The sequence below is a fragment of the Cherax quadricarinatus genome, chromosome 2 (genome assembly GCF_038502225.1).
Source record: "Cherax quadricarinatus isolate ZL_2023a chromosome 2, ASM3850222v1, whole genome shotgun sequence".
Lineage (NCBI taxonomy): Eukaryota > Metazoa > Arthropoda > Malacostraca > Decapoda > Parastacidae > Cherax > Cherax quadricarinatus.
The window spans coordinates 10,026,253-10,048,752 of record NC_091293.1 but is presented as its reverse complement, the minus strand read 5'-3'; the positions used below and the strand labels follow the sequence as shown (position 1 = coordinate 10,048,752).

At 41.3% G+C, this 22,500-nt stretch overlaps 1 protein-coding gene across 2 annotated transcripts in view; it reads right to left on the bottom strand.

Moving 5' to 3' along the window:
• The window catches only part of LOC128704862 (cytochrome P450 3A11), a 119,677-nt gene that overhangs the window by 79,255 nt on the left and 17,922 nt on the right, over window positions 1-22,500 (bottom strand). Inside the window, exon 2 of one of the 2 annotated variants that reach the window (XM_070087232.1) lies at window positions 16,815-16,900. The exons of the other annotated variant lie outside the window; for it this stretch is intronic. The gene's annotated coding sequence lies outside the window, so the exon portion shown is untranslated. The remainder of the gene's footprint in view (window positions 1-16,814; window positions 16,901-22,500) is intronic. 2 annotated transcript variants of the gene reach the window in all.

Sequence of the window (22,500 nt, the reverse complement as noted above, 5' to 3'; positions counted from 1 at the left end):
CGCTGTCAACACTTCCACCAACACTAGGTTACAACAATGTCACCACTACCGCCAACACAAGCTTCCAACACTGTCACCACTACCACCAACACCAGCTTACAACACTGTCACCATTACCATCAACTCTAGCTTACAACACTATCACCACTACCACCAACACTAGCTTACAACACTGTCACCACTACCACCAACACTAGCTTACAACACTGTCACCAACACTACCACTAGCTTACAACACTGTCACCATTACCATAAAATCTAGCTTACAACATTGTCACAACTACCACCAACTCTAGCTTACAACACTGCCACCACTTCCACCAACACTAGCTTACAACACTGTTACAACTACCACCAACACTTGCTTACAACACTGTTACCACTGCCACCAACACTAGGTTACAACACTGTCACCACCACCTCCAACACTAGCTTACAACACTATTACCACTAGCACCAACACTAGCTTACAACACTGTTACCACTAGCACCAACTCTAGCTCACAACACTGTTACCACTTCCGCCAACACTAGCTTACATCACTGTCTCCACCACCACCAACACTAGCTTACAACACTGTCACCACTAACACCAACTCTAGCTTACAACAGTGTCACCACTACCGCCAACACTAGCTTACAACACTGTCACCACTAACACCAACTCTAGCTTACAACACTTTCACCACTACCAACAACACTTGCTTACAACACTGTCACCACTACCACCAACACTACCTTACAACACTTTCACCACTACCAACAACACTTGCTTACAACACTGTCACCACTACCACCAACACTAGCTTACAACACTGTTACCACTACCACCATCACTAACTTACAACACTGTCACCACTCCCACCAACACTAGCTTACAACACTGTCACCAATGCCACCAACACTAGCTTAGAACACTGTCGCCTCTACCATCAACAATAGCTTACAACACTGTCACCACTACTACCAACACTAGCTTACAACACTGTCACCACTACCACCAACACTAGCTTACAAGATGAACATCAAAATGGTATACAATACCGACAGGTTGTTAGGTAAGACACATATGCAACAGTTAGACAACTTTATTCCGAAACGTTTCGCCTACACAGTAGGCTTCTTCAGTCGAATACAGAAAGTAGGCAGGAACAGTAGAGATGTGAAGACGATGTAATCAGTCCATCACCCTTAAAGTCGTAGAATTTGAGGTTGTCAGTCCCTCGGCCTGGAGAAGTTCAGTTCCATAGTCAGGAACTATCTGAAGATCAAGCGACAGTGCGGAGACTTAAATACTGTCGGAAGGAGAGGTGCAGGGTAGTAGTAGTCGTAGTAGTAGTAGTAGTAGTAGTAGTAGTAGTAGTAGTAGTAGTAGTAGTAGTAGTAGTAGTAGTAGTAGTAGTAGTAGTGAGAGGCCACTGAGAGGTCATGTCCCTCTCAGATCCAACACTTCTCACTTGAAAAACTTGTCCAAGGTGTTTTCTGTACCAAGATGCCACGTGTTGCAGTGTCTGACAAGATGAACATCAAAATGGTATACAATACCGGTATACAACACTGTCACCACTCCCTCCAACACTAGCTTACAACACTGTCACCACTACCACCAACACTAACTTACAACACTGTCACTACTGCCACCAACACTAGCTTACAACACTGTCACCACTGCCTCCAACACTAGCTTACAACACTGTCACCACTCCCACCAACACTAGCTTACAACACTGTCACCAATACCACCAACACTAGCTTACAACACTGCCACCAGCACTAGCTTACATCACTGTCACCACTACCACCAACATTAGCTTACAACACCGTCACCACTCCCACCAACTCTATCTTACAACACTGTCACCACTACCACCAACACCAGCTTACAACACTGTCACCACTGCCACCAACACTAGCTTACAACACTATCACTACTACCACCAACACTAGCTTACAACACTTTCACCACTGCCACCAATACTGGTTTAAAACTCTGCCACCACTGCCACCAACACTAGCTTACAACACTATTACCACTACCACCAACACTAGCTTACAACACTGTCACCATAAACACCAACACTAGCTTACAACACTGTCACCACTACCACCAACACTTGCTTACAACACTGTTACCACTACCACCAACACATGATTACAACACAGTCACCACTCCCACCAACACTAGCTTACAACACTGTCACCACTGCCATGAACACTAGCTTACAACACTTTCACCACTACCACCAACACTAACTTACAACACTGTCACCACTGTCACCAACACTAGCTTACGTCACTACCACCGCTACCTCCAACTCTAGCTTGCAACACTGTCACCACTCCCACCAACACTAGCTTACAACAATGTCACCACTACCACCAACACTAGCTTACAACACTGTCACCACTACCACCAACACTAGCTTACAACACTGTCACAACTCCCATGAACACTAGGTTACAACACTGTCACAACTACCACCAACACTAGCTTACAACACTGCCACCACTACCACAAACATTAGCTTACAACCCTGTCACCACTACCACCAACACTAACTTACAACAGTGTCACCACTACCACCAACACTAGCTTACAACACTGTCACCAATTCAACAAACACTAGCGTACAACACTGTCACCACTACCACCAACACTAACTTACAACAGTGTCACCACTACCACCAACACTAGCTTACAACACTGTCACCAATTCAACAAACACTAGCGTACAACACTGTCACCACTACTATTAACACCAGCATACAACACTGTTACCACTACCACCAACACTAGCTTACAACTCTTACCACTACCACCAACAGTAGCTTACAACACTGTCAACACTTCCACCAACACTAGCTTACAACAATGTCACCACTACCTTTAACACAAGCTTACAACACTGTCACCACTACCACCAACACTAGCTAATAACACTGTCACCCCTGCCACCAACACTAGCTTACAACACTGTCACCACTACCACCAACACTAGCTTACAACACTGTCGCCAACACTACCACTAGCTTACAACACTGTCACCATTACCATCAACTCTAGCTTACAACACTGTCCCCACTACCAACAACACTAGCTTACAACACTGTCACCACTACCACCATGACTAGCTTACAACACTGTCACCTACACTACCACTAGCTTACAATACTGTCACCATTACCATCAACTCTAGCTTACAACATTGTCACCACTACCACCAACTCTAAATTACAACACTGTCACCACTACCAGCAACACTAGCTTACGACATTGTCACCAGTACCACCAACACTAGCTTACAACACTGTCACCACTATCACCAACACTAGCTTACAACACTGTCACCACTACCACCAACACTAGCTTACAACACTGTCACCACCCCCACCAACACTTGCTTACAACAATGTCACCAGCACCACAACTACTAGCTTACAACACTGTCACCACTGCCACCAACACTAACTTACAACACTGTTACCACTTCCCCCAACACTAGCTTACAACAGTGTCACCACTCCTACCAACACTAGCTTACATCACTGTCACCACTCCCACAAACACTAGCTTACAACACTGTCACCACTACCTCCAACCCCAGCTTGCAACACTGCCACCACTACCACCAACACTAGCTTACAACACTGTCACCACTACCACCAACACTACCTTACAACACTTTCACCACTACCATCAACACTAGCTTACAACACTGTCACCACTACCTCCAACACTAGCTTACAACACTGTTACCACTACCACCAACACTAGCTTACAACACTGTCACCACTCCCACCAACACTAGCTTACAACACTGTCACCACTGCCACCAACACTAGCTTACAACACTGTCACCACTACCACCAACACTAGCTTAGAACACTGTCACCACTTTCACCAACACTAGCTTACATCACTGTCACCACTACCACCAACATTAGCTTACAACACTGTCTCCACTCCCACCAACACTATCTTACAACACTGTCACCACTTCCACCAACACTAGCTTACAACACTGTCACCACTACCACCCACACTAGCTTACAACACTGTCACCCCTACCACCAACACTAGCTTACAACACTGTCACCACTACCACCAACACTAGCTTACAACACTGTCACCACTACCACCAACACTAGCTTACAACACTGTCACCACCCCCACCAACACTTGCTTACAACAATGTCACCAACACCACCACTACTAGCTTACAACACTGTCACCACTACCACCAACACTGGCTTTCAACTCTGTCACCAGTACCACCAACACTAGCTTACAACACTGTCACCACCATCACCAACACTAGCTTACAACACTGTCACCACTACCACCAACACTTGCTTACAACACTGTCACCACCACCACCAGCGCTAGCTTAAAACACTACCACCACTACCACCAACACTAGCTTTCAACACTGTCACCACTACCACCAACACGAGCTTTCAACAATGTCACCACCACCAACAACTTTGGCTTACAACAGTGTCACCACTACCACCAACGCTAGCTTACAACACTGTCACCACTACCACCAACGCTAGCTTACAACACTGTCACCACTTCCACCAACACTAACTTACAACACTGTCACCACTACTACCAACACTAACTTACAACAGTGTTACCACTTCCACCAACACTAGGTTACAACAGTGTCACCACTCCCAGCAACACTAGCTTACAACACTGTCACCACTGCCACCAACACTAGCTTACAACACTGTCACCACATCCACCAACACTAGCTTACAACACTGTCACCACTACCACCAACATTAGCTTACAACACTGTCACCACTGTCACCACCACTAGCTTACATCACTGTCACCACTTCCACCAACACTAGCATACTACACTTTCACCGCTACCATCAACACTAGCTTACAACACTGTCACCACCACCACCAACACTAGCTTACAACACTGTTACCACTACCACCAACACTAGCTTACAACACTGTCACCAATACCACCAACACTAGCTTACAACACTGTCACCAATACCACCAACACTAGCTTACAACACTATGATCACTGCCACCAACACTAGCTTACAACACTGACACCACTAACATCAATACTACCTTACAACACTGTCACCAATCCTACCAACACTAGCTTACAACACTGTCACCACTCCCACCATCACTAGATTACAACACTGTCACCACTCCCACCAACCCCAGCTTGCAACACTGCCACCACTACCACCAATGCTAGCTTACAACACTGTCACCACTACCCTCAACACTAGCTTACAACACTTTCACCACTACCACCAACACTAGCTTTCAACACTGTCACCACTACCACCAACACTAGCTTAAAACACTGTCACCACTCCTACCAACACTAGCTTACAACACTGTCACCACTGCCACCAACACTAGCTTACAACACTGTCACCACTACCACCAACACTAGCTTAGAACACTGTCACCACTGTCACCAACACAAGGTTGCATCACTGTCACCACTACCACCAAGATTAGCTTACAACACTGTCTCCACTCCCACCAACACTAGCTTACAACACTGTCACCACTGCCACGAACACTATCTTACAACACTGTCACCACTACCACCAACACTAGCTTACAACACTGTCACCACTACCACCAGCACTAGCTTAAAACACTATCACCACTACCTGCAACACTAGCTTACAACACTGTCACCACTTCCACCAACACTATCTTACAACACTGTCACCACTACCACCAACACTTGCTTACAACACTGTTACCGCTACCACCAACACAAGCTTACAACACTGTCGCCACTCCCACCAACACTAGCTTACAACACTGTCACCACTGCTACGAACACTAGCTTACAACACTTTCACCACTACCACCATCACTAACTTCCAACACTGTCACCGTTGTTACCACTGTCACCCACACTAGCTTACATCACTGTCACCACTACCACCAGCACTAGCTTACAACAATGTCACCACTACCACCAACACTAGGTTACAACACTGTCACCACTACCACCAACACTAGCTTACAACACTCTCACCACTACCACCAACACTAGCTTACAACACTGCCACCACTGCCACCAACATTAGCTTACAACCCTGTCACCACTACCACCAACACTAGCTTACAACACTCTCACCACTACCACCAACACTAGCTTTCAACACTGTCACAACTACCACCAACACTAGCATAAAACACTGTCACTACTACCACCAACACTTGCTTACAACACTGTTACCGCTACCACCAACACAAGCTTACAACACTGTCGCCACTCCCACCAACACTAGCTTACAACACTGTCACCACTGCAACGAACACTAGCTTACAACACTTTCACCACTACCACCATCACTAACTTACAACACTGACACCACTGTTACCACTGTCACCCACATTAGTTTACATCACTGTCACCACTACCACCAGCACTAGCGTACAGCAATGTCACCACTACCACCAACACTAGCTTACAACACTGTCACCACTACCACCAACACTAGCTTACAACACTGTCACCACTCCCACCAACACTAGCTTTCAACACTCTCACCACTACCACCAACACTAGCTTACAACACTGTCACCACTGCCACCAACATTAGCTTACAACCCTGTCACCACTACCACCAACACTAGCTTACAACACTCTCACCACTACCACAAACACTAGCTTCCAACTCTCTGACCAATCCCACCAACACTAGCTTACAACAGTGTCACCACTCCCACCAACAGTAGCTGACAATTCTGTCACCATTCCCACCAACACTAGCTTACAACACTGTTACCTCTACAACCAACACTAGCTTACAACACTGTCACCACTCCCACCAACACTAGCTTACAACAATGTCACCACTCCCACCAACAGTAGCTTACAACACTGTCACCACTCCCACCAACACTAGCTTACAACACTGTCACCACTACCACCAACACTAGCTTACAACACTGTCACCACTTCCACCAACACTAGCTTACAACACTGTCACCACTTCCACCAACACTAGCTTACAACACTGTCACCACTTCCACCAACACTAGCTTACAACACTGTCACCACTTCCACCAACACTAGCTTACAACACTGTCACCACCACCATCAACACTAGCTTACAACACTGTCACCACTTCCACCAACACTAGCTTACAACACTGTCACCACCACCATCAACACTAGCTTACAACACTGTCACCACTTCCATTAACACTAGCTTACAACACTGTCACCACCACCATCAACACTAGCTTACAACACTGTCACTACTACCACCAACACTAGCTTACAACACTGTCACCACTTCCACCAACACTAGCTTACAACACTGTCACCAATTCCACCAACACTAGCTTACAACACTGTCACCACTTCCACCAACACTAGCTTACAACACTGTCACCACTTCCACCAACACTAGCTTACAACACTGTCACCACTTCCACCAACACTAGCTTACAACACTGTCACCACTACCATCAACACTAGCTTACAAAACTGTCACCACTACCACCAACACTAGCTTACAACACTGTCACCACTACCACCAATACTAGCTTACAACACTGTCACCACTCCCACCAACACTAGCTTACAACACTGTCACCACTACCACCAACACCAGCTTACAACACTGTCACCACTACCACCAACACTAACTTACAACACTGTCACCACCACCACCATCACCAGCTTACAACACTGTCACCACAACCACCAACACTAGCTTACAACACTGTCACCACCACCATCAACACTAGCTTACAACACTGTCACCACTTCCACCAACACTAGCTTACAACACTGTCACCACCACCATCAACACTAGCTTACAACACTGTCACCACTTCCCCCAACACTAGCTTACAACACTGTCACTACCACCATCAACACTAGCTTACAACACTGTCACCACTACCACCAACACTAGCTTACAACACTGTCACCACTTCCACCAACACTAGCTTACAACACTGTCACCACTTCCACCAACACTAGCTTACAACACTGTTTCCACTTCCACCAACACTAGCTTACAACACTCTCACCACTTCCACCAACACTAGCTTACAACACTGTCACCACTTGCACCAACACTAGCTTACAACACTGTCATCATTTCCACCAACACTAGCTTACAACAGTGTCACCACTACCATCAACACTAGCTTACAACACTGTCACCACTACCACCAACACTAGCTTACAACACTGTCACCACTACCACCAACACTAGCTTACAACACTGTCACCGCTCCCACCAACACTAGCTTACAACACTGTCACCACTACCACCAACACTAGCTTACAACACTGTCACCGCTCCCACCAACACTAGCTTACAACACTGTCACCACTACCACCAACACCAGCTTACAACACTGTTACCACTACCACCAACACTAACTTACAACACTGTCACCACCACCACCAACACCAGCTTACAACACTGTCACCACTACCACCAACACTAGCTTAGAACACTGTCACCACCACCACCAACACCAGCTTACAACACTGTCACCACTACCACCAACACTAGCTTACAACACTGTCACCACTATCACCAACACTAGCTTACAACACTGTCACCACTTCCACCAACACTAGCTTATTATGCTGGTCATGTGTGACATGACTCGGTCATGTGTGACATGACTCGCATAATGTTAACTTGACAAGTATCTTGACCCATCTGTGTCATACTGTGTGGGTTGTAAAGTTGTATGTTGAGGAACTGAGACTCTTATGCAACTATGGGAATCTTTACTGAAGTAACGTTTCGCCACACAGTGACTCCATCAGTCTTATACAAAGCTGGAATGTGTAAGGAGAGGAGGAGTTTGAGGTAATCAGTCCCTCGGCCTGGAATCGATGTGTTCAGTTCATCAATCTTGTAGGTCACGTCGACTCCAGGCTGAGGGACTGATTACCTAAATCTCCTCCTCTCCTTATACCTTCCAGCTTTGTATAAGACTGATGAAGCCACTGTGTGGCGAAACGTTACTTCAGTAAAGATTTCCATAATTGTATAAGTGTCTCAGTTTTTCAACTAGTCGGTTTTCAGAACCATTCGTCACGAGGTTGTATGTAAGTTGATATCTCAGCCTCTTAAGCTTCTGCTATTCCGTTATTTTTACATTTTGTTGGCGTGGCACTTCACTTCTTTTTCACAGTTGTTGTTTGGCATTTTGATATTACCTGTTTACTATGAACGTATTGTATATATACATTCTTGCATATTTATATATATATATATATATATATATATATATATATATATATATATATATATATATTTATATATATACATATATATATATATATATATATATATATATATATATATATATATATATATATATATATATATATATATATATATATATTATATTATCACACTGGCCGATTCCCACCAAGGCAGGGTGGCCCGAAAAAGAAAAACTTTCACCATCATTCACTCCATCACTGTCTTGCCAGAAGGGTGCTTTACACTACAGTTTTTAAACTGCAACATTAACACCCCTCCTTCAGAGTGCAGGCACTGTACTTCCCATCTCCAGGACTCAAGTCCGGCCTGCCGGTTTCCCTGAATCCCTTCATAAATGTTACTTTGCTCACACTCCAACAGCACGTCAAGTATTAAAAACCATTTGTCTCCATTCACTCCTATCAAACACGCTCACTCATGCCTGCTGGAAGTCCAAGCCCCTCGCACACAAAACCTCCTTTACCCCCTCCCTCCAACCCTTCCTAGGCCGACCCCTACCCCGCCTTCCTTCCACTACAGACTGATACACTCTTGAAGTTATTCTGTTTCGCTCCATTCTCTCTACATGTCCGAACCACCTCAACAACCCTTCCTCAGCCCTCTGGACAACAGTTTTGGTAATCCCGCACCTCTTCCTAGCTTCCAAACTACGAATTCTCTGCATTATATTCACACCACACATTGCCCTCAGACATGACATCTCCACTGCCTCCAGCCTTCTCCTCGCTGCAACATTCATCACCCATGCTTCACACCCATATAAGAGCGTTGGTAAAACTATACTCTCATACATTCCCCTCTTTGCCTCCAAGGACAAAGTTCTCTGTCTCCACAGACTCCTAAGTGCACCACTCACTCTTTTTCCCTCATCAATTCTATGATTCACCTCATCTTTCATAGACCCATCCGCTTACACGTCCACTCCCAAATATCTGAATACGTTCACCTCCTCCATACTCTCTCCCTCCAATCTGATATTCAATCTTTCATCACCTAATCTTTTTGTTATCCTCATAACCTTACTCTTTCCTGTATTCACCTTTAATTTTCTTCTTTTGCACACCCTACCAAATTCATCCACCAATCTCTGCAGCTTCTCTTCAGAATCTCCCAAGAGCACAGTGTCATCAGCAAAGAGCAGCTGTGACAACTCCCACCCTGTGTGTGATTCTTTATCTTTTAACTCCACGCCTCTTGCCAAGACCCTCGCATTTACTTCTCTTACAACCCCATCTATAAATATATTAAACAACCATGGTGACATCACACATCCTTGTCTAAGGCCTACTTTTACTGGGAAAAAATTTCCCTCTTTTCTACATACTCTAACTTGAGCCTCACTATCCTCGTAAAAACTCTTCACTGCTTTCAGTAACCTACCTCCTACACCATACACTTGCAACATCTGCCACATTGCCCCCCTATCCACCCTGTCATACGCCTTTTCCAAATCCATAAATGCCACAAAGACCTCTTTAGCCTTATCTAAATACTGTTCACTTATATGTTTCACTGTAAACACCTGGTCCACACACCTATATATTATATATATATATATATATATATATATATATATATATATATATATATATATATATATATATATATATATATATATATATATATATATATAAGCAAGAACTCATTTAAAATTTTTAAAATTAAGTCCTTTCTAAAATTTTCTCTTTTACGTTTAAATATATATTTTTTTCATTTATGTTAATGTAAAAATTAATAATTTTGTATCGAAAGAACCATAGAAAACTAATCTAACCTTATTGTAACAAGCATAATTTAATTTAGCATAATCCAACTAAATTTATTTTAGATAAGTTTACAATAATTTAACAATAAACAAACGCAAGTTTTACTGAGATAATTACAATTTACCATTGCTAGTTCTTACTATCGTTAAACTTATTAAACTTTGTATTGTTGATGCATGAGTTTAATGACGAGTTTTACACTCAGAAGTTTGGTATGGCGATGGGAAATCCTCTCTCACCTGTTCTTTATGATTTATACATGGAGTTTTTTTAAACAAGATGGTTTAACATAATCCTTACTAATAGAGCTAAGTGGTATAGATATGTTGATGATATTATGTGTTATGTTGGTGATATTATGTGTTATGTTGATGGTATTATGTGTTATGTTGATGATATTATGTGTTATGTTGGTGATATTTTGTGTTATGTTGATGGTATTATGTGTTATGTTGATGATATTATGTGTTATGTTGGTGATATTTTGTGTTATGTTGATGATATGTGTTATGTTGATGATATTATGTGTTATGTTGATGATATTGTGTGTTATGTTGATGATATTTTGTGTTATGTTGATGATATTTTGTTTTATGTTGGTGATATTATGTGTTATGTTGATGATATTATGTGTTATGTTGATGATATTATGTGTTATGTTGATGATATTGTGTTATGTTGATATTGTGTTATGTTGGTGATATTATGTGTTATGTTGATGATATTATGTGTTATGTTGATGATATTATGTGTTATGTTGATGATATTATGTGTTATGTTGATGATATTATGTGTTATGTTGATGATATTGTGTTATGTTGGTGATATTATGTGTTATGTTGATGATATTATGTGTTATGTTGATGATATTGTGTTATGTTGATGATATTATGTGTTATGTTGATGATATTTTGTGTTATGTTGGTGATATTATGTGTTATGTTGATGATATTTTGTGTTATGTTGATGATATTATGTGTTATGTTGATGATATTATGTGTTATGTTGATATTGTGTTATGTTGGTGATATTATGTGTTATGTTGATATTGTGTTATGTTGATGATATTATGTGTTATGTTGATGATATTATGTGTTATGTTGATGATATTATGTGTTATGTTGATATTGTGTTATGTTGGTGATATTATGTGTTATGTTGATGATATTATGTGTTATGTTGATGATATTGTGTTATGTTATGTTATGTTGATGATATGTGTTATGTTGATGTTATGTTGGTGATATGATATTGTGTTATGTTGATGATATTATGTGTTATGTTGATGATATTATGTGTTATGTTGATTATATTGTGTTATGTTGGTACTATTATGTGTTATGTTGATGATATTGTGTTATGTTGGTGATATTATGTGTTATGTTGATGATATTGTGTTATGTTGGTGATATTATGTGTTATGTTGATGATATTTTTGTGTGTTATGTTGTTTTTAACATTAAATTTAGAAATTTTTCCAAATGGGCTCAAAGTATCAACATTTGTGATGAATGGTTTGAAAAACCGACAAGTTGAAGATTGAGACACTTATGCAGCATATGGGAATCTTTATTCAGGAAACGTTTCGCCACACAGTGGCTTCATCAGTCCAATACAAAGAGGAAGGCGTAAGGAGAGGAGGAGAATGAGGTAATCAGTCCCTCAACCTGGAGTCGCTGTGTTCAGTCCATCAATCTTGTAGAATGTACAGCATAGGGCCGTAGACGTGGCTTATATACTGTAGTGAGGTGACGTGAAGCAGGTGGAGGCGGGGTCATAGTGGTACCATCCACTAGTCGAAGTAGGTCTTCGTCCAAAGGTTGAACAAGTGTTGAAGAATTCTTTGTAACAAGATCTATAGTGGATTCCCATATGCTGCATTAGTGTCTCAATCTTCAACTTGTCGGTTTTTCAAACCATTCATCACAACTGTCAGACACTGCAGCATCATGGGATCTTGTTACAAAGAATTCTTCAACACTTGTTCAACCTTTGGACGAAGACCTACTTCGACTAGTGGATGGTACCACTATGACCCCGCCTCCACCTGCTTCACCTCACCTCACTACAGTATATAAGCCACGTCTACGGCCCTATGCTGTACATTCTACAAGATTGATGGACTGAACACAGCGACTCCAGGTTGAGGGACTGATTACCTCATTCTCCTCCTCTCCTTACGCCTTCCTCTTTGTATTGGACTGATGAAGCCACTGTGTGGCGAAACGTTTCCTGAATAAAGATTCCCATATGCTGCATTAGTGTCTCAATCTTCAAGTATCAACATGCCATTTAGATAATTTATAAGAAACTGAACCTACTAAAGTCACCTTCAGACTTCACAATGAGGCAGCCATTAATAACTTCACAACAGCAGTAACAAACATTGACTGGCACACTGAGCTAGAAATCTATACAGATATTGACGAATGTTTTAATAATTTTCTAAAAAAGACCCAATACCTTTATAACAAGCACTGCCCTAAAAAAACTAAACAGATGACAGCTAAGAGACTGAACAGTCCCTGGCTAACACCCAGCATTCTCAAATCCATAAATACAAAACACCGATATGAAAAACAGTACAGAATGGGTCACATAACCAGAGACCAAACAAAACGTTACTCGTCAATCCTAACCAGCCTGATAAGAAGGGCACAAAAAATTGTATTATGAGAACAGATTATCCAACTTACGAGGTGATATAAAAAAGACCTGGAAGACCCTATCAGAAATTCTGGGAACAAAAAAGATATCACGACATAGCGAAATAAAATTAGCAAAATCAGATGAACCCCAACTCCCACCAACAGAAACAGCAAACAGACTCAATGATTTCTTCTCCACTATAGGTCAAAACCTTGCCAATAATATCCCAAGCTCAGATACCCCACCAAATGACTACCTCACTGGCAAATACCCGAACACACTGTTCCTAGCTCCGACTAACCCATACGAAGTCTCCCTTATTATCAACGCACTGAAAAACAAGGCAGGAGATTTAAATACCTTACCACCCTTTATATACAAAAAAGCGTCACAAGTACTATCACCAATCATTGCAACACTCTTTAACAAATCCATTGAATCCTCCACCTTCCCTACAGTTCTCAAAATAGCAAGGGTCACCCCGATCCATAAAGGAGGAGACCAAACAGAGTTGAATAACTATAGGCCAATATCCAATTTACACCCTCTCTCAAAAATCTTCGAAAAATTAATTCATAAACGAATCTACTCCTACCTCATCTCCCATAACATTCTCAACCCCTGCCAATTTGGATTCAGGCCTAATAAAAATACTAATGATGCTATTATACACATGCTAGAACATATATACACTGCAATAGAGAAAAAAGAAGTCCCACTGGGGATCTTCATTGACTTACGTAAAGCTTTTGATACAGTTGACCATGACTTGCTCCACGTAAAATTGTCACACTATGGTATTAGAGGACACTCCCTCAACTACCTCAAGTCATACCTCAGCAACAGAAGCCAGTATGTGTACGCAAATGGGGCAAGCTCTTCCGCACAACCAATTACAGTTGGTGTCCCACAGGGAAGTGTCCTTGGCCCTCTTCTCTTTCTCCTATACATAAATGACCTACCAAATGCTTCGCAATTACTCAAACAAACACTTTTTGCAGATGACACCACATACGTCTTCTCTCACCCGAGCCCAGTCACGCTAGCCAATACTGTAAACACCGAATTACAGAAAATATCTACCTGGATGAGGACTAACAAACTTACACTAAACATTGACGAAACCTACTTCATTCAGTTTGGTAACAGAGCTACAGATGTACCTCTTAACATAACGATAAACGGATCACCTATCACAAAGCTAACAGAGGGAAAATTCTTAGGAATCCACCTCGATAATAGACTCAAATTTCATACACATATACAACAAATTTCTAAGAAAATTTCCAAGACTGTAGGCATACTATCGAAGATACGGTACTATGTTCCACAGTCAGCCCTCCTGGCCCTATATCACTCTCTTATTTACCCCTATCTCACCTATGGAATTTGTGCATGGGGCTCAACAACAATTAACCATCTCAGACCACTAATTACCCAACAAAAGGCTGCAGTTAGAATGATAACAAATTCTCACTACAGGCAGCACACTCCACCAATATTCAAAACACTCAACCTACTCACCATACAAAACATCCATACTTATTATTGCACCTATTACATACATAGAACACTTAACTCTGATATTAACCCTCCCCTCAAACATCTCCTTGCCAACCTCAACAGAACACATGACCATAACACAAGGCACAGATCACTCTTTGATGTTCCTCGTGTCCATCTCACGCTATGCAAAAACTCAATGCACATAAAAGGCCTTAAAATCTGGAATTCATTACCTGTAAATATAAAAGAAACACTACCTGTTTATAAATTCAAGTCTCTTCTCAAAGATCACTTACTCACTCAAAACCAAATAAATACTGAATAACTGAACCTTATAAATTGTATATCCTATATGTTATTCACAATTATATCACATAAATGTTAAACCTAACTTTGTTATTTTTTTTAAATACACTACGTGAATGTACAGCAATGCAAGCAACCATATGACCTGTCTTTGTAATACTCATTTGTGCTTTATAGTAATCTGTTTACAATAATGTTTTATCACTGATTTCATCATTGCTTAGTTAATCTTAAGTTAATTTTAAGCCAGCCCGTAATGCTATGCATGTAAGTGGCTTTGGCATGCTGCTCTTACCTGTATTTTTTGTACCTCTGTATGTATGCTAAAATTTATAAATTTATAAATAATAATTGGTCTGACTTGATTACCTGGTTTGTGTGTTTTTATTAATCCATACATGTAGGGTAAAGATGTATTAACGGAAGTAAATTATTTAGTTAATTTATATTTGCCTTTTAGTAGAAGTTTTATTGTTTTATTGAAATTACTGTTAACAGTTTCTAAGGGATTGTTTCTAAGTTTAGAATAAATTGATGTATCATCTAAGAGATTATTCCTTTAATCAGTTTCTTTCAAAATAACTATTGCATTTACATTATCTGTTTTAGCAAGATGCATTTTTTTATAGTTGATAATGTATCATAAGACTCAAAGAATATTTGAGGGCAACTGGGAATATTTTGTTTTAACATAGAGCTATATACCATCCCCTTGATAATATTAATTTCACCAGTGGATAAATCGGATTATTATTCTAAGTTACAAAAGGCTTTTGCAATTTCAACATTATCAAGTTTTTTTTTTTTTTTAAGTTGCAAAACTTAGAACCGAAACCTAGAGCAGCAGTTGTATTTTTATTTAATATTTCATCTGATAAGTTAATTACAAAATTGTTATTAGCATGCTTTGTCCAATCAATGTTTTCAATTAAAATGTCTAATTTTCTTTCCAGTTTGTTTTAAGCTCTTTAGAAATTCTTCTGAGTTTATTATAGCAGTGATCTAACATACTGTTTCCATTTTGATGGAATGGCCTGATGAAAGGAGTATTTTTTTGTTTCTCAATATTTTGAATGCTTCCTTCTCCTGTATTTTAGTAATTTCAATGTTTCTGAAGAATAATTCTTATAAAATCACCAAAGGGACGATCTCTCATGTCAAGGATGATACTGGGTAAAAGAGACTTGGGCAGAACTTGTTCATTCAAACAGATTTTTAAAAAATTAAGTCGAATTTTAAGCTTGTGTGACTTGATCAGTGCAGAAGAAAACTTGGAAACAAAAGAAATATGATTAGGAAGCTTACCGAGAACATTCTGAAGAGTCGTGTGGTATCCATTAATGCAATAAGATCACAGTAAACAGGTGATATCACAATATGCAAAACAGCCACTGTGAAAAAATAGTGAAATTCCAATCGCTTTCGTGACTTCTCACATTATCAGGGAACTATGAAATGAAAGGTTAACAGGAAGGCATAATTTTAATGTTCAAAACAACATAGATTTAATGGATAAATTAAGCACCTTGACTGACTTAAATGATTTTAACATGGTTAGCCTTGATGTTACTTCCTTGTTTACAAAAGCTCCAGTTAATTATTTATTAAGTTTCTTGTCTGAAGAACTTGCTAATTACGATTTACCATTGCCAGTTCCTACTATCATCAAACTTATTAAACTTTGTATTGTTGATGCAAAATTTGTTTTTAATGACGAGTTTTACACTCGAAAGTTTGGTATGGCGATGGGATATCCTTTCTCACCTGTTCTTATTAATTTATACCTAGAGTTTTTTGAAACAAGATTGCTTAACACAATCCTTCCTAATAGAGCTAAGTGGTATAGATATGTTGATTATATTTTGTGTCTAATGCCTAAGAATGTAAATATAAACCATTTCCTTGTTAACTGAAATAGCTTAGCTCATTCAATAAATTTTACTGATGAATTCGAAGAAAATAATTCATTGCCTTCCTAGATATTTCAGTTATTAAGGGTAACAGTGATTTTAAATTTTAAATTTACAGAAAACCCACAAATAACTGTTCCTATGTACACTTTTATTCTTCACATCATGATAGAGTTAAACTGTCGGTATTCTCATCAACGTTTTTACATTGATGAAAATACCGACGAAGAGTGATGAAAATACCGATGAAGAAATCTCCAAAATTTTTGAAATAGCTAATGTTCTAAAATACCCAAGAAACATAATTGATATACCCTTTAAAATAACTAGAAATACTTTTTACAATTCAAAAAGGGAGAGTCAACTTTATTTTACTAAAAATATATTAGTTCTCCCTTACCATGAAAACTTGAATGATATGCCTTCTCTACTTAAGATAAGTATCTTTATGGAGCAACTTGCAATGTGAACAGACTGACTGATGTTGTAGTGGCCAGGCTTAGGCTTGGTTACAAGTACTTCTGGCAGTTTGGGAGACACACAGATGATGATCAAACTAAATGTAAATTATGTGATCAAGCATATGGTCACTCTCTTGAACACTATGTGCTTAATTGTCCATATATTGAGGAATATAGAGGCAGCGTAATAACTTATGTGACATGTCAAGATGTCTTTGTAATGAAAATAAGATACCAGATATACTAAGCAAATTTCCTAAATTTGCTTGTAACAGATAAGGGAACTGTAGATATAAATCCAGATGTACACCTGTTAACCCTTTTGGGGCCTAGTTCCTAGGACTTTTGTGTATCCATATACTCTTGCACTACCGTCCGCAGGATGGTCATGGGTGCACAAATTTAATCTACTTAATAATTTTAATATCAAAGTTGTATTTAAAAATCTTGATACAGTTAAAAGTCTTTTGATAAAAAATTGCCCGCAAAATACTGAGGGATGTGTCTATATTACACAGTGATACTCAACCAGGGGTAAATTTACCCCTGGGGGGGGGGGTAAAAAATTATATGGCCAGGGGTAAATATTTGATGTACCTGATAATTGAATAATAATTAAATTAAATTTAATTTTGTAAAATGTGTGTGTGTGTGTGTGTGTAATCACTTATTTGTACTCACCTATTTGTGGTTGCAGGGGTCGAGTCCTAGCTCCTGGCCCCGCCTCTTCACCGGTTGCTACTAGGCCCTCTCTCTCCCCGCTCCATGAGCTTTATCAAACCTCGTCTTAAAACTGTGTATGGTTCCTGCCTCCACTACGTCATTTTCTAGGTTATTCCACTGCCTTACAACTCTATGACTGAAGAAATACTTCCTACTATCTCTCTGACTCATTTGTGTCTTCAACTTCCAATTGTGGCCTCTTGTTTCTGTGTCCCCTCCCTGGAACATCCTGTCCTTGTCCACCTTGTCTATTCCACGCAGTGTTTTATATGTCGTTATCATGTCTCCCCTGACCCTCCTGTCCTCCAGTGTCGTCAGGCCGATTTCCCTTAATCTTTCTTCATAGGACATTCCCCTTAGCTCTGGAACTAACCTTGTTGCAAACCTTTGTACTTTCTCTAGTTTCTTGACGTGCTTTATCAAGTGCGGGTTCCAAACAGGTGCTGCATACTCCAATATGGGCCTGACATACACGGTGTACAGTGTCTTGAATGATTCCTTACTAAGGTGTCGGAATGCTGTTCTCAGGTTTGCCAGGCGCCCATATGCTGCAGCAGTTATCTGATTGATGTGTGCTTCCGGAGACATGCTCGGTGTTATACTCACCCCAAGATCTTTCTCCTTGAGTGAGGTTTGCAGTCTTTGGCCACCTAGCCTATACTCTGTCTGTGGTCTTCTGTGCCCTTCCCCTATCTTCATGACTTTGCATTTGGCAGGATTAAATTCGAGAAGCCATTTGCTGGACCAGGTGTCCAGTCTGTCCAGGTCTCTTTGAAGTCCTGCCTGGTCCTCATCAGATTTAATTCTCCTCATTAACTTCACATCATCTGCAAACAGGGACACTTCTGAGTCTAACCCTTCCGTCATGTCGTTCACATATACCAAAAATAGCACTGGTCCTAGGACCGACCCCTGTGGGACCCCGCTCGTCACAGGTGCCCACTGTGATACATCATTACGTACCATGACTCGTTGTTGCCTCCCTGTCAGTTATTCTCTGATCCATTGCAGTGCCCTTCCTGTTATATGCGCCTGATGCTCTAGCTTCTGCACTAATCTCTTGTGAGGAACTGTGTCAAAGGCCTTCTTGCAGTCCAAGAAGATGCAATCAACCCACCCCTCTCTCTCTTGTCTTACTTCTGTTATTTTATCATAAAACTCCAGAAGGTTTGTGACACAGGATTTGCCTTCCGTGAATCCGTGCTGGTTGGCATTTATACTCCTGTTCCATTCCAGGTGCTCCACCACTCTCCTCCTGATAATCTTCTCCATAATTTTGCATACTATACACGTCAATGACACAGGTCTATAGTTTAGTGCCTCTTTTCTGTCTCCTTTTTTGAAAATGGGAACTACATTTGCCGTCTTCCATACCTCAGGTAGTTGCCCAGTTTCCAGGGATGTGTTGAAGATTGTGGTAAGTGGTACGCACAACATATCTGCTCCCTCTCTAAGGACCCACGGAGAGATGTTGTCCGGTCCCATTGCCTTTAAGGTATCGATGTCCCTTAGGAGTTTCTTCACCTCCTCCTCATCTGTATGTATGTCGTCCAACACTTGTTGGTGTATTCCTTGTTGGTGTCCCCATCTGGTCTGTCCCCCCAGAGTCCTTCCTGTCTCTACTGTAAATACTTCCTTAAATCTCGTGTTGAGCTCCTCACATACCTCTTGATCGTTTCTTGTGAGTTCTCCACCTTCTTTCCTCAGCCTTATCACCTGGTCCTTGACTGTTGTCTTCCTCCTAATGTGGCTATACAGCAGTTTCGGGTCAGATTTGATTTTCGATGCTATGTCGTTTTCATACTGTCGCTGGGCCTCCCTCCTTATCTGCGCATACTCGTTTCTGGCTCTTCTACTAATCTCCTTGTTTTCCTGGGTCCTATACCTCCTGTACCTTTTCCATTCTCTGTTGCACTTAGTTTTTGCCTCCCTACACCTTCGGGTAAACCAAGGACTCGTTTTGGTCTTCCTATTATTTCTGTTTCCCTTGGGAACAAGACTTTCCTCTGCCTCCTTGCACTTTGTTGCCACATATTCCATCATCTCGTTTACTGATTTTCCTACAATTTCTCTGTCCCACTGAACCTCCTGCAGGAAGTTTCTCATACCTGTGTAGTCCCCCCTTTTATAGTTTGGCCTGTCCCCTTCAGTTCCTGTTACCTTCTCCACTTGTAACTCTACTATATAGTCAAAACTCAGAACCACATGATCGCTAGCTCCAAGGGGCCTCTCGTAAGTGATGTCCTCAATGTCTGAACTGCTCAGGGTGAACACAAGATCCAGTCTTGCTGGCTCATCCTCCCATCTCTCTCTGGTTGTGTCCCTGACATGTTGATGCATGAGGTTTTCAAGTACCACATCCATCATCTTGGCTCTCCATGTTTCGGGACCCCCATGTGGCTCCAGGTTTGCCCAGTCGATCTCCCTGTGGTTGAAATCGCCCATTACCAGTAACTTTGCTCTACTCGAGTGAGCTCTTCTTGCCACCTCAGCCAGTGTGTCCACCATCACCCTGTTGTTTTCTTCGTACTCCTCTCTTGGCCTCCTGCAGTTCTGTGGTGGGTTATACATCACTCCAATGACAACTTTATGTTCTCCGGACTGAATTGTACCTACAATGTAGTCTCTTTCTCCAATCATGTCCATGCCTTCCATTTCCTCAAATCCCCATTGGTGTTTTATGAGCAGTGCAACCCCTCCTCCCCCTCTACTCCTTCTATCTTTCCTCAGGATCTGATATCCTGTTGGGAAGATTGTGTCTGTTATTGTCTCAGCGAGTTTTGTTTCTGTGACTGCTTTGATGTCTGGGGATTTTTCACTGATTCTTTCATTCCACTCCTCATGTTTATTCGTTATTCCATCCGCGTTTGTGTACCAAACCTTTAGTTTCTTTTCTATCATTGTGGTCATGCAAGTATATTGGGGTTGGGGGAGCGAGAGCCTTGGTGGGGGCCTATATGGGGCTGTGGTGTAGGTGAGGTTTGTGTTGATGGGGGTGGGGTCAGAATGCCCATAAGGGACAGCTGTTGGGGTGAGGTTTGTGATATGGGGGTTGGTGGCAGAGGGAACAGTGAGTGGGTTGTAGTATAGGTTGCTCAGTTGCGTTGGGAATGTCGCGGGTGGAGTCTTTTGGTGAGAGATTCTGTGGGGTGTGTTTGCCCTTCCTCCTGTGTCTGGGTCCTGCTCATTTTCATTGCTTCTCGTTCCTCCTTGCGTCTCTGTACCCTCTCTTTCAGTGTAGTCCTTTCTTCTTGTGTTCTGTCGTGGTCGAGGTATACTCTCTGGTACCCCTCTTTGTCCCTCAGTCTTGCTTTCTCTTGCAGAATCCTGGTTCGAACTGATTCTTCCTTGAAAGTTACTCTGACAGGCCATATCCTTCCACTCGCAAACCACAAAATTCTCTGAAAATTTGTCACCTGGGTCATATTGCCCTCCCCTATTGTTTTCATGATGCCTTCAATCATTTTTTTCTCCTCCTGTTTTATTTCTTCAAAGTTGGCCCCCTTGGCTTCATGGAGCCCATACACAAAAACTGACCTCGCCCTTTCCTCCTCCCACTGAGTCTCCATCTGCTTCCTCTGAGGCATTTTATTTCCTTCCATTGACATGTTCTTGCCTTCAGTCCCTGTCATATCTGAAACTTCTATTCTCAGTGAACTGTCTTTCCTGACCAGCTGTCCCTTGCTACTGCAGTTGGCTGTTAGAATCTCTGCATATAACAAACCTTCATTGTCTTCGGACCTGTCGCTTGATCTTAGTGTGCTCATCGTCTTTTCCCTAGCCCCACGTGGGTCTGATAGGGCCTTCGTGTACGGCATGTCTCCGTTGTTGCTTACCATCCCCTTGTCTGCGCCTGACTTTGAATTTCCTGATGTCACATCTGAATTGTCATTTGTC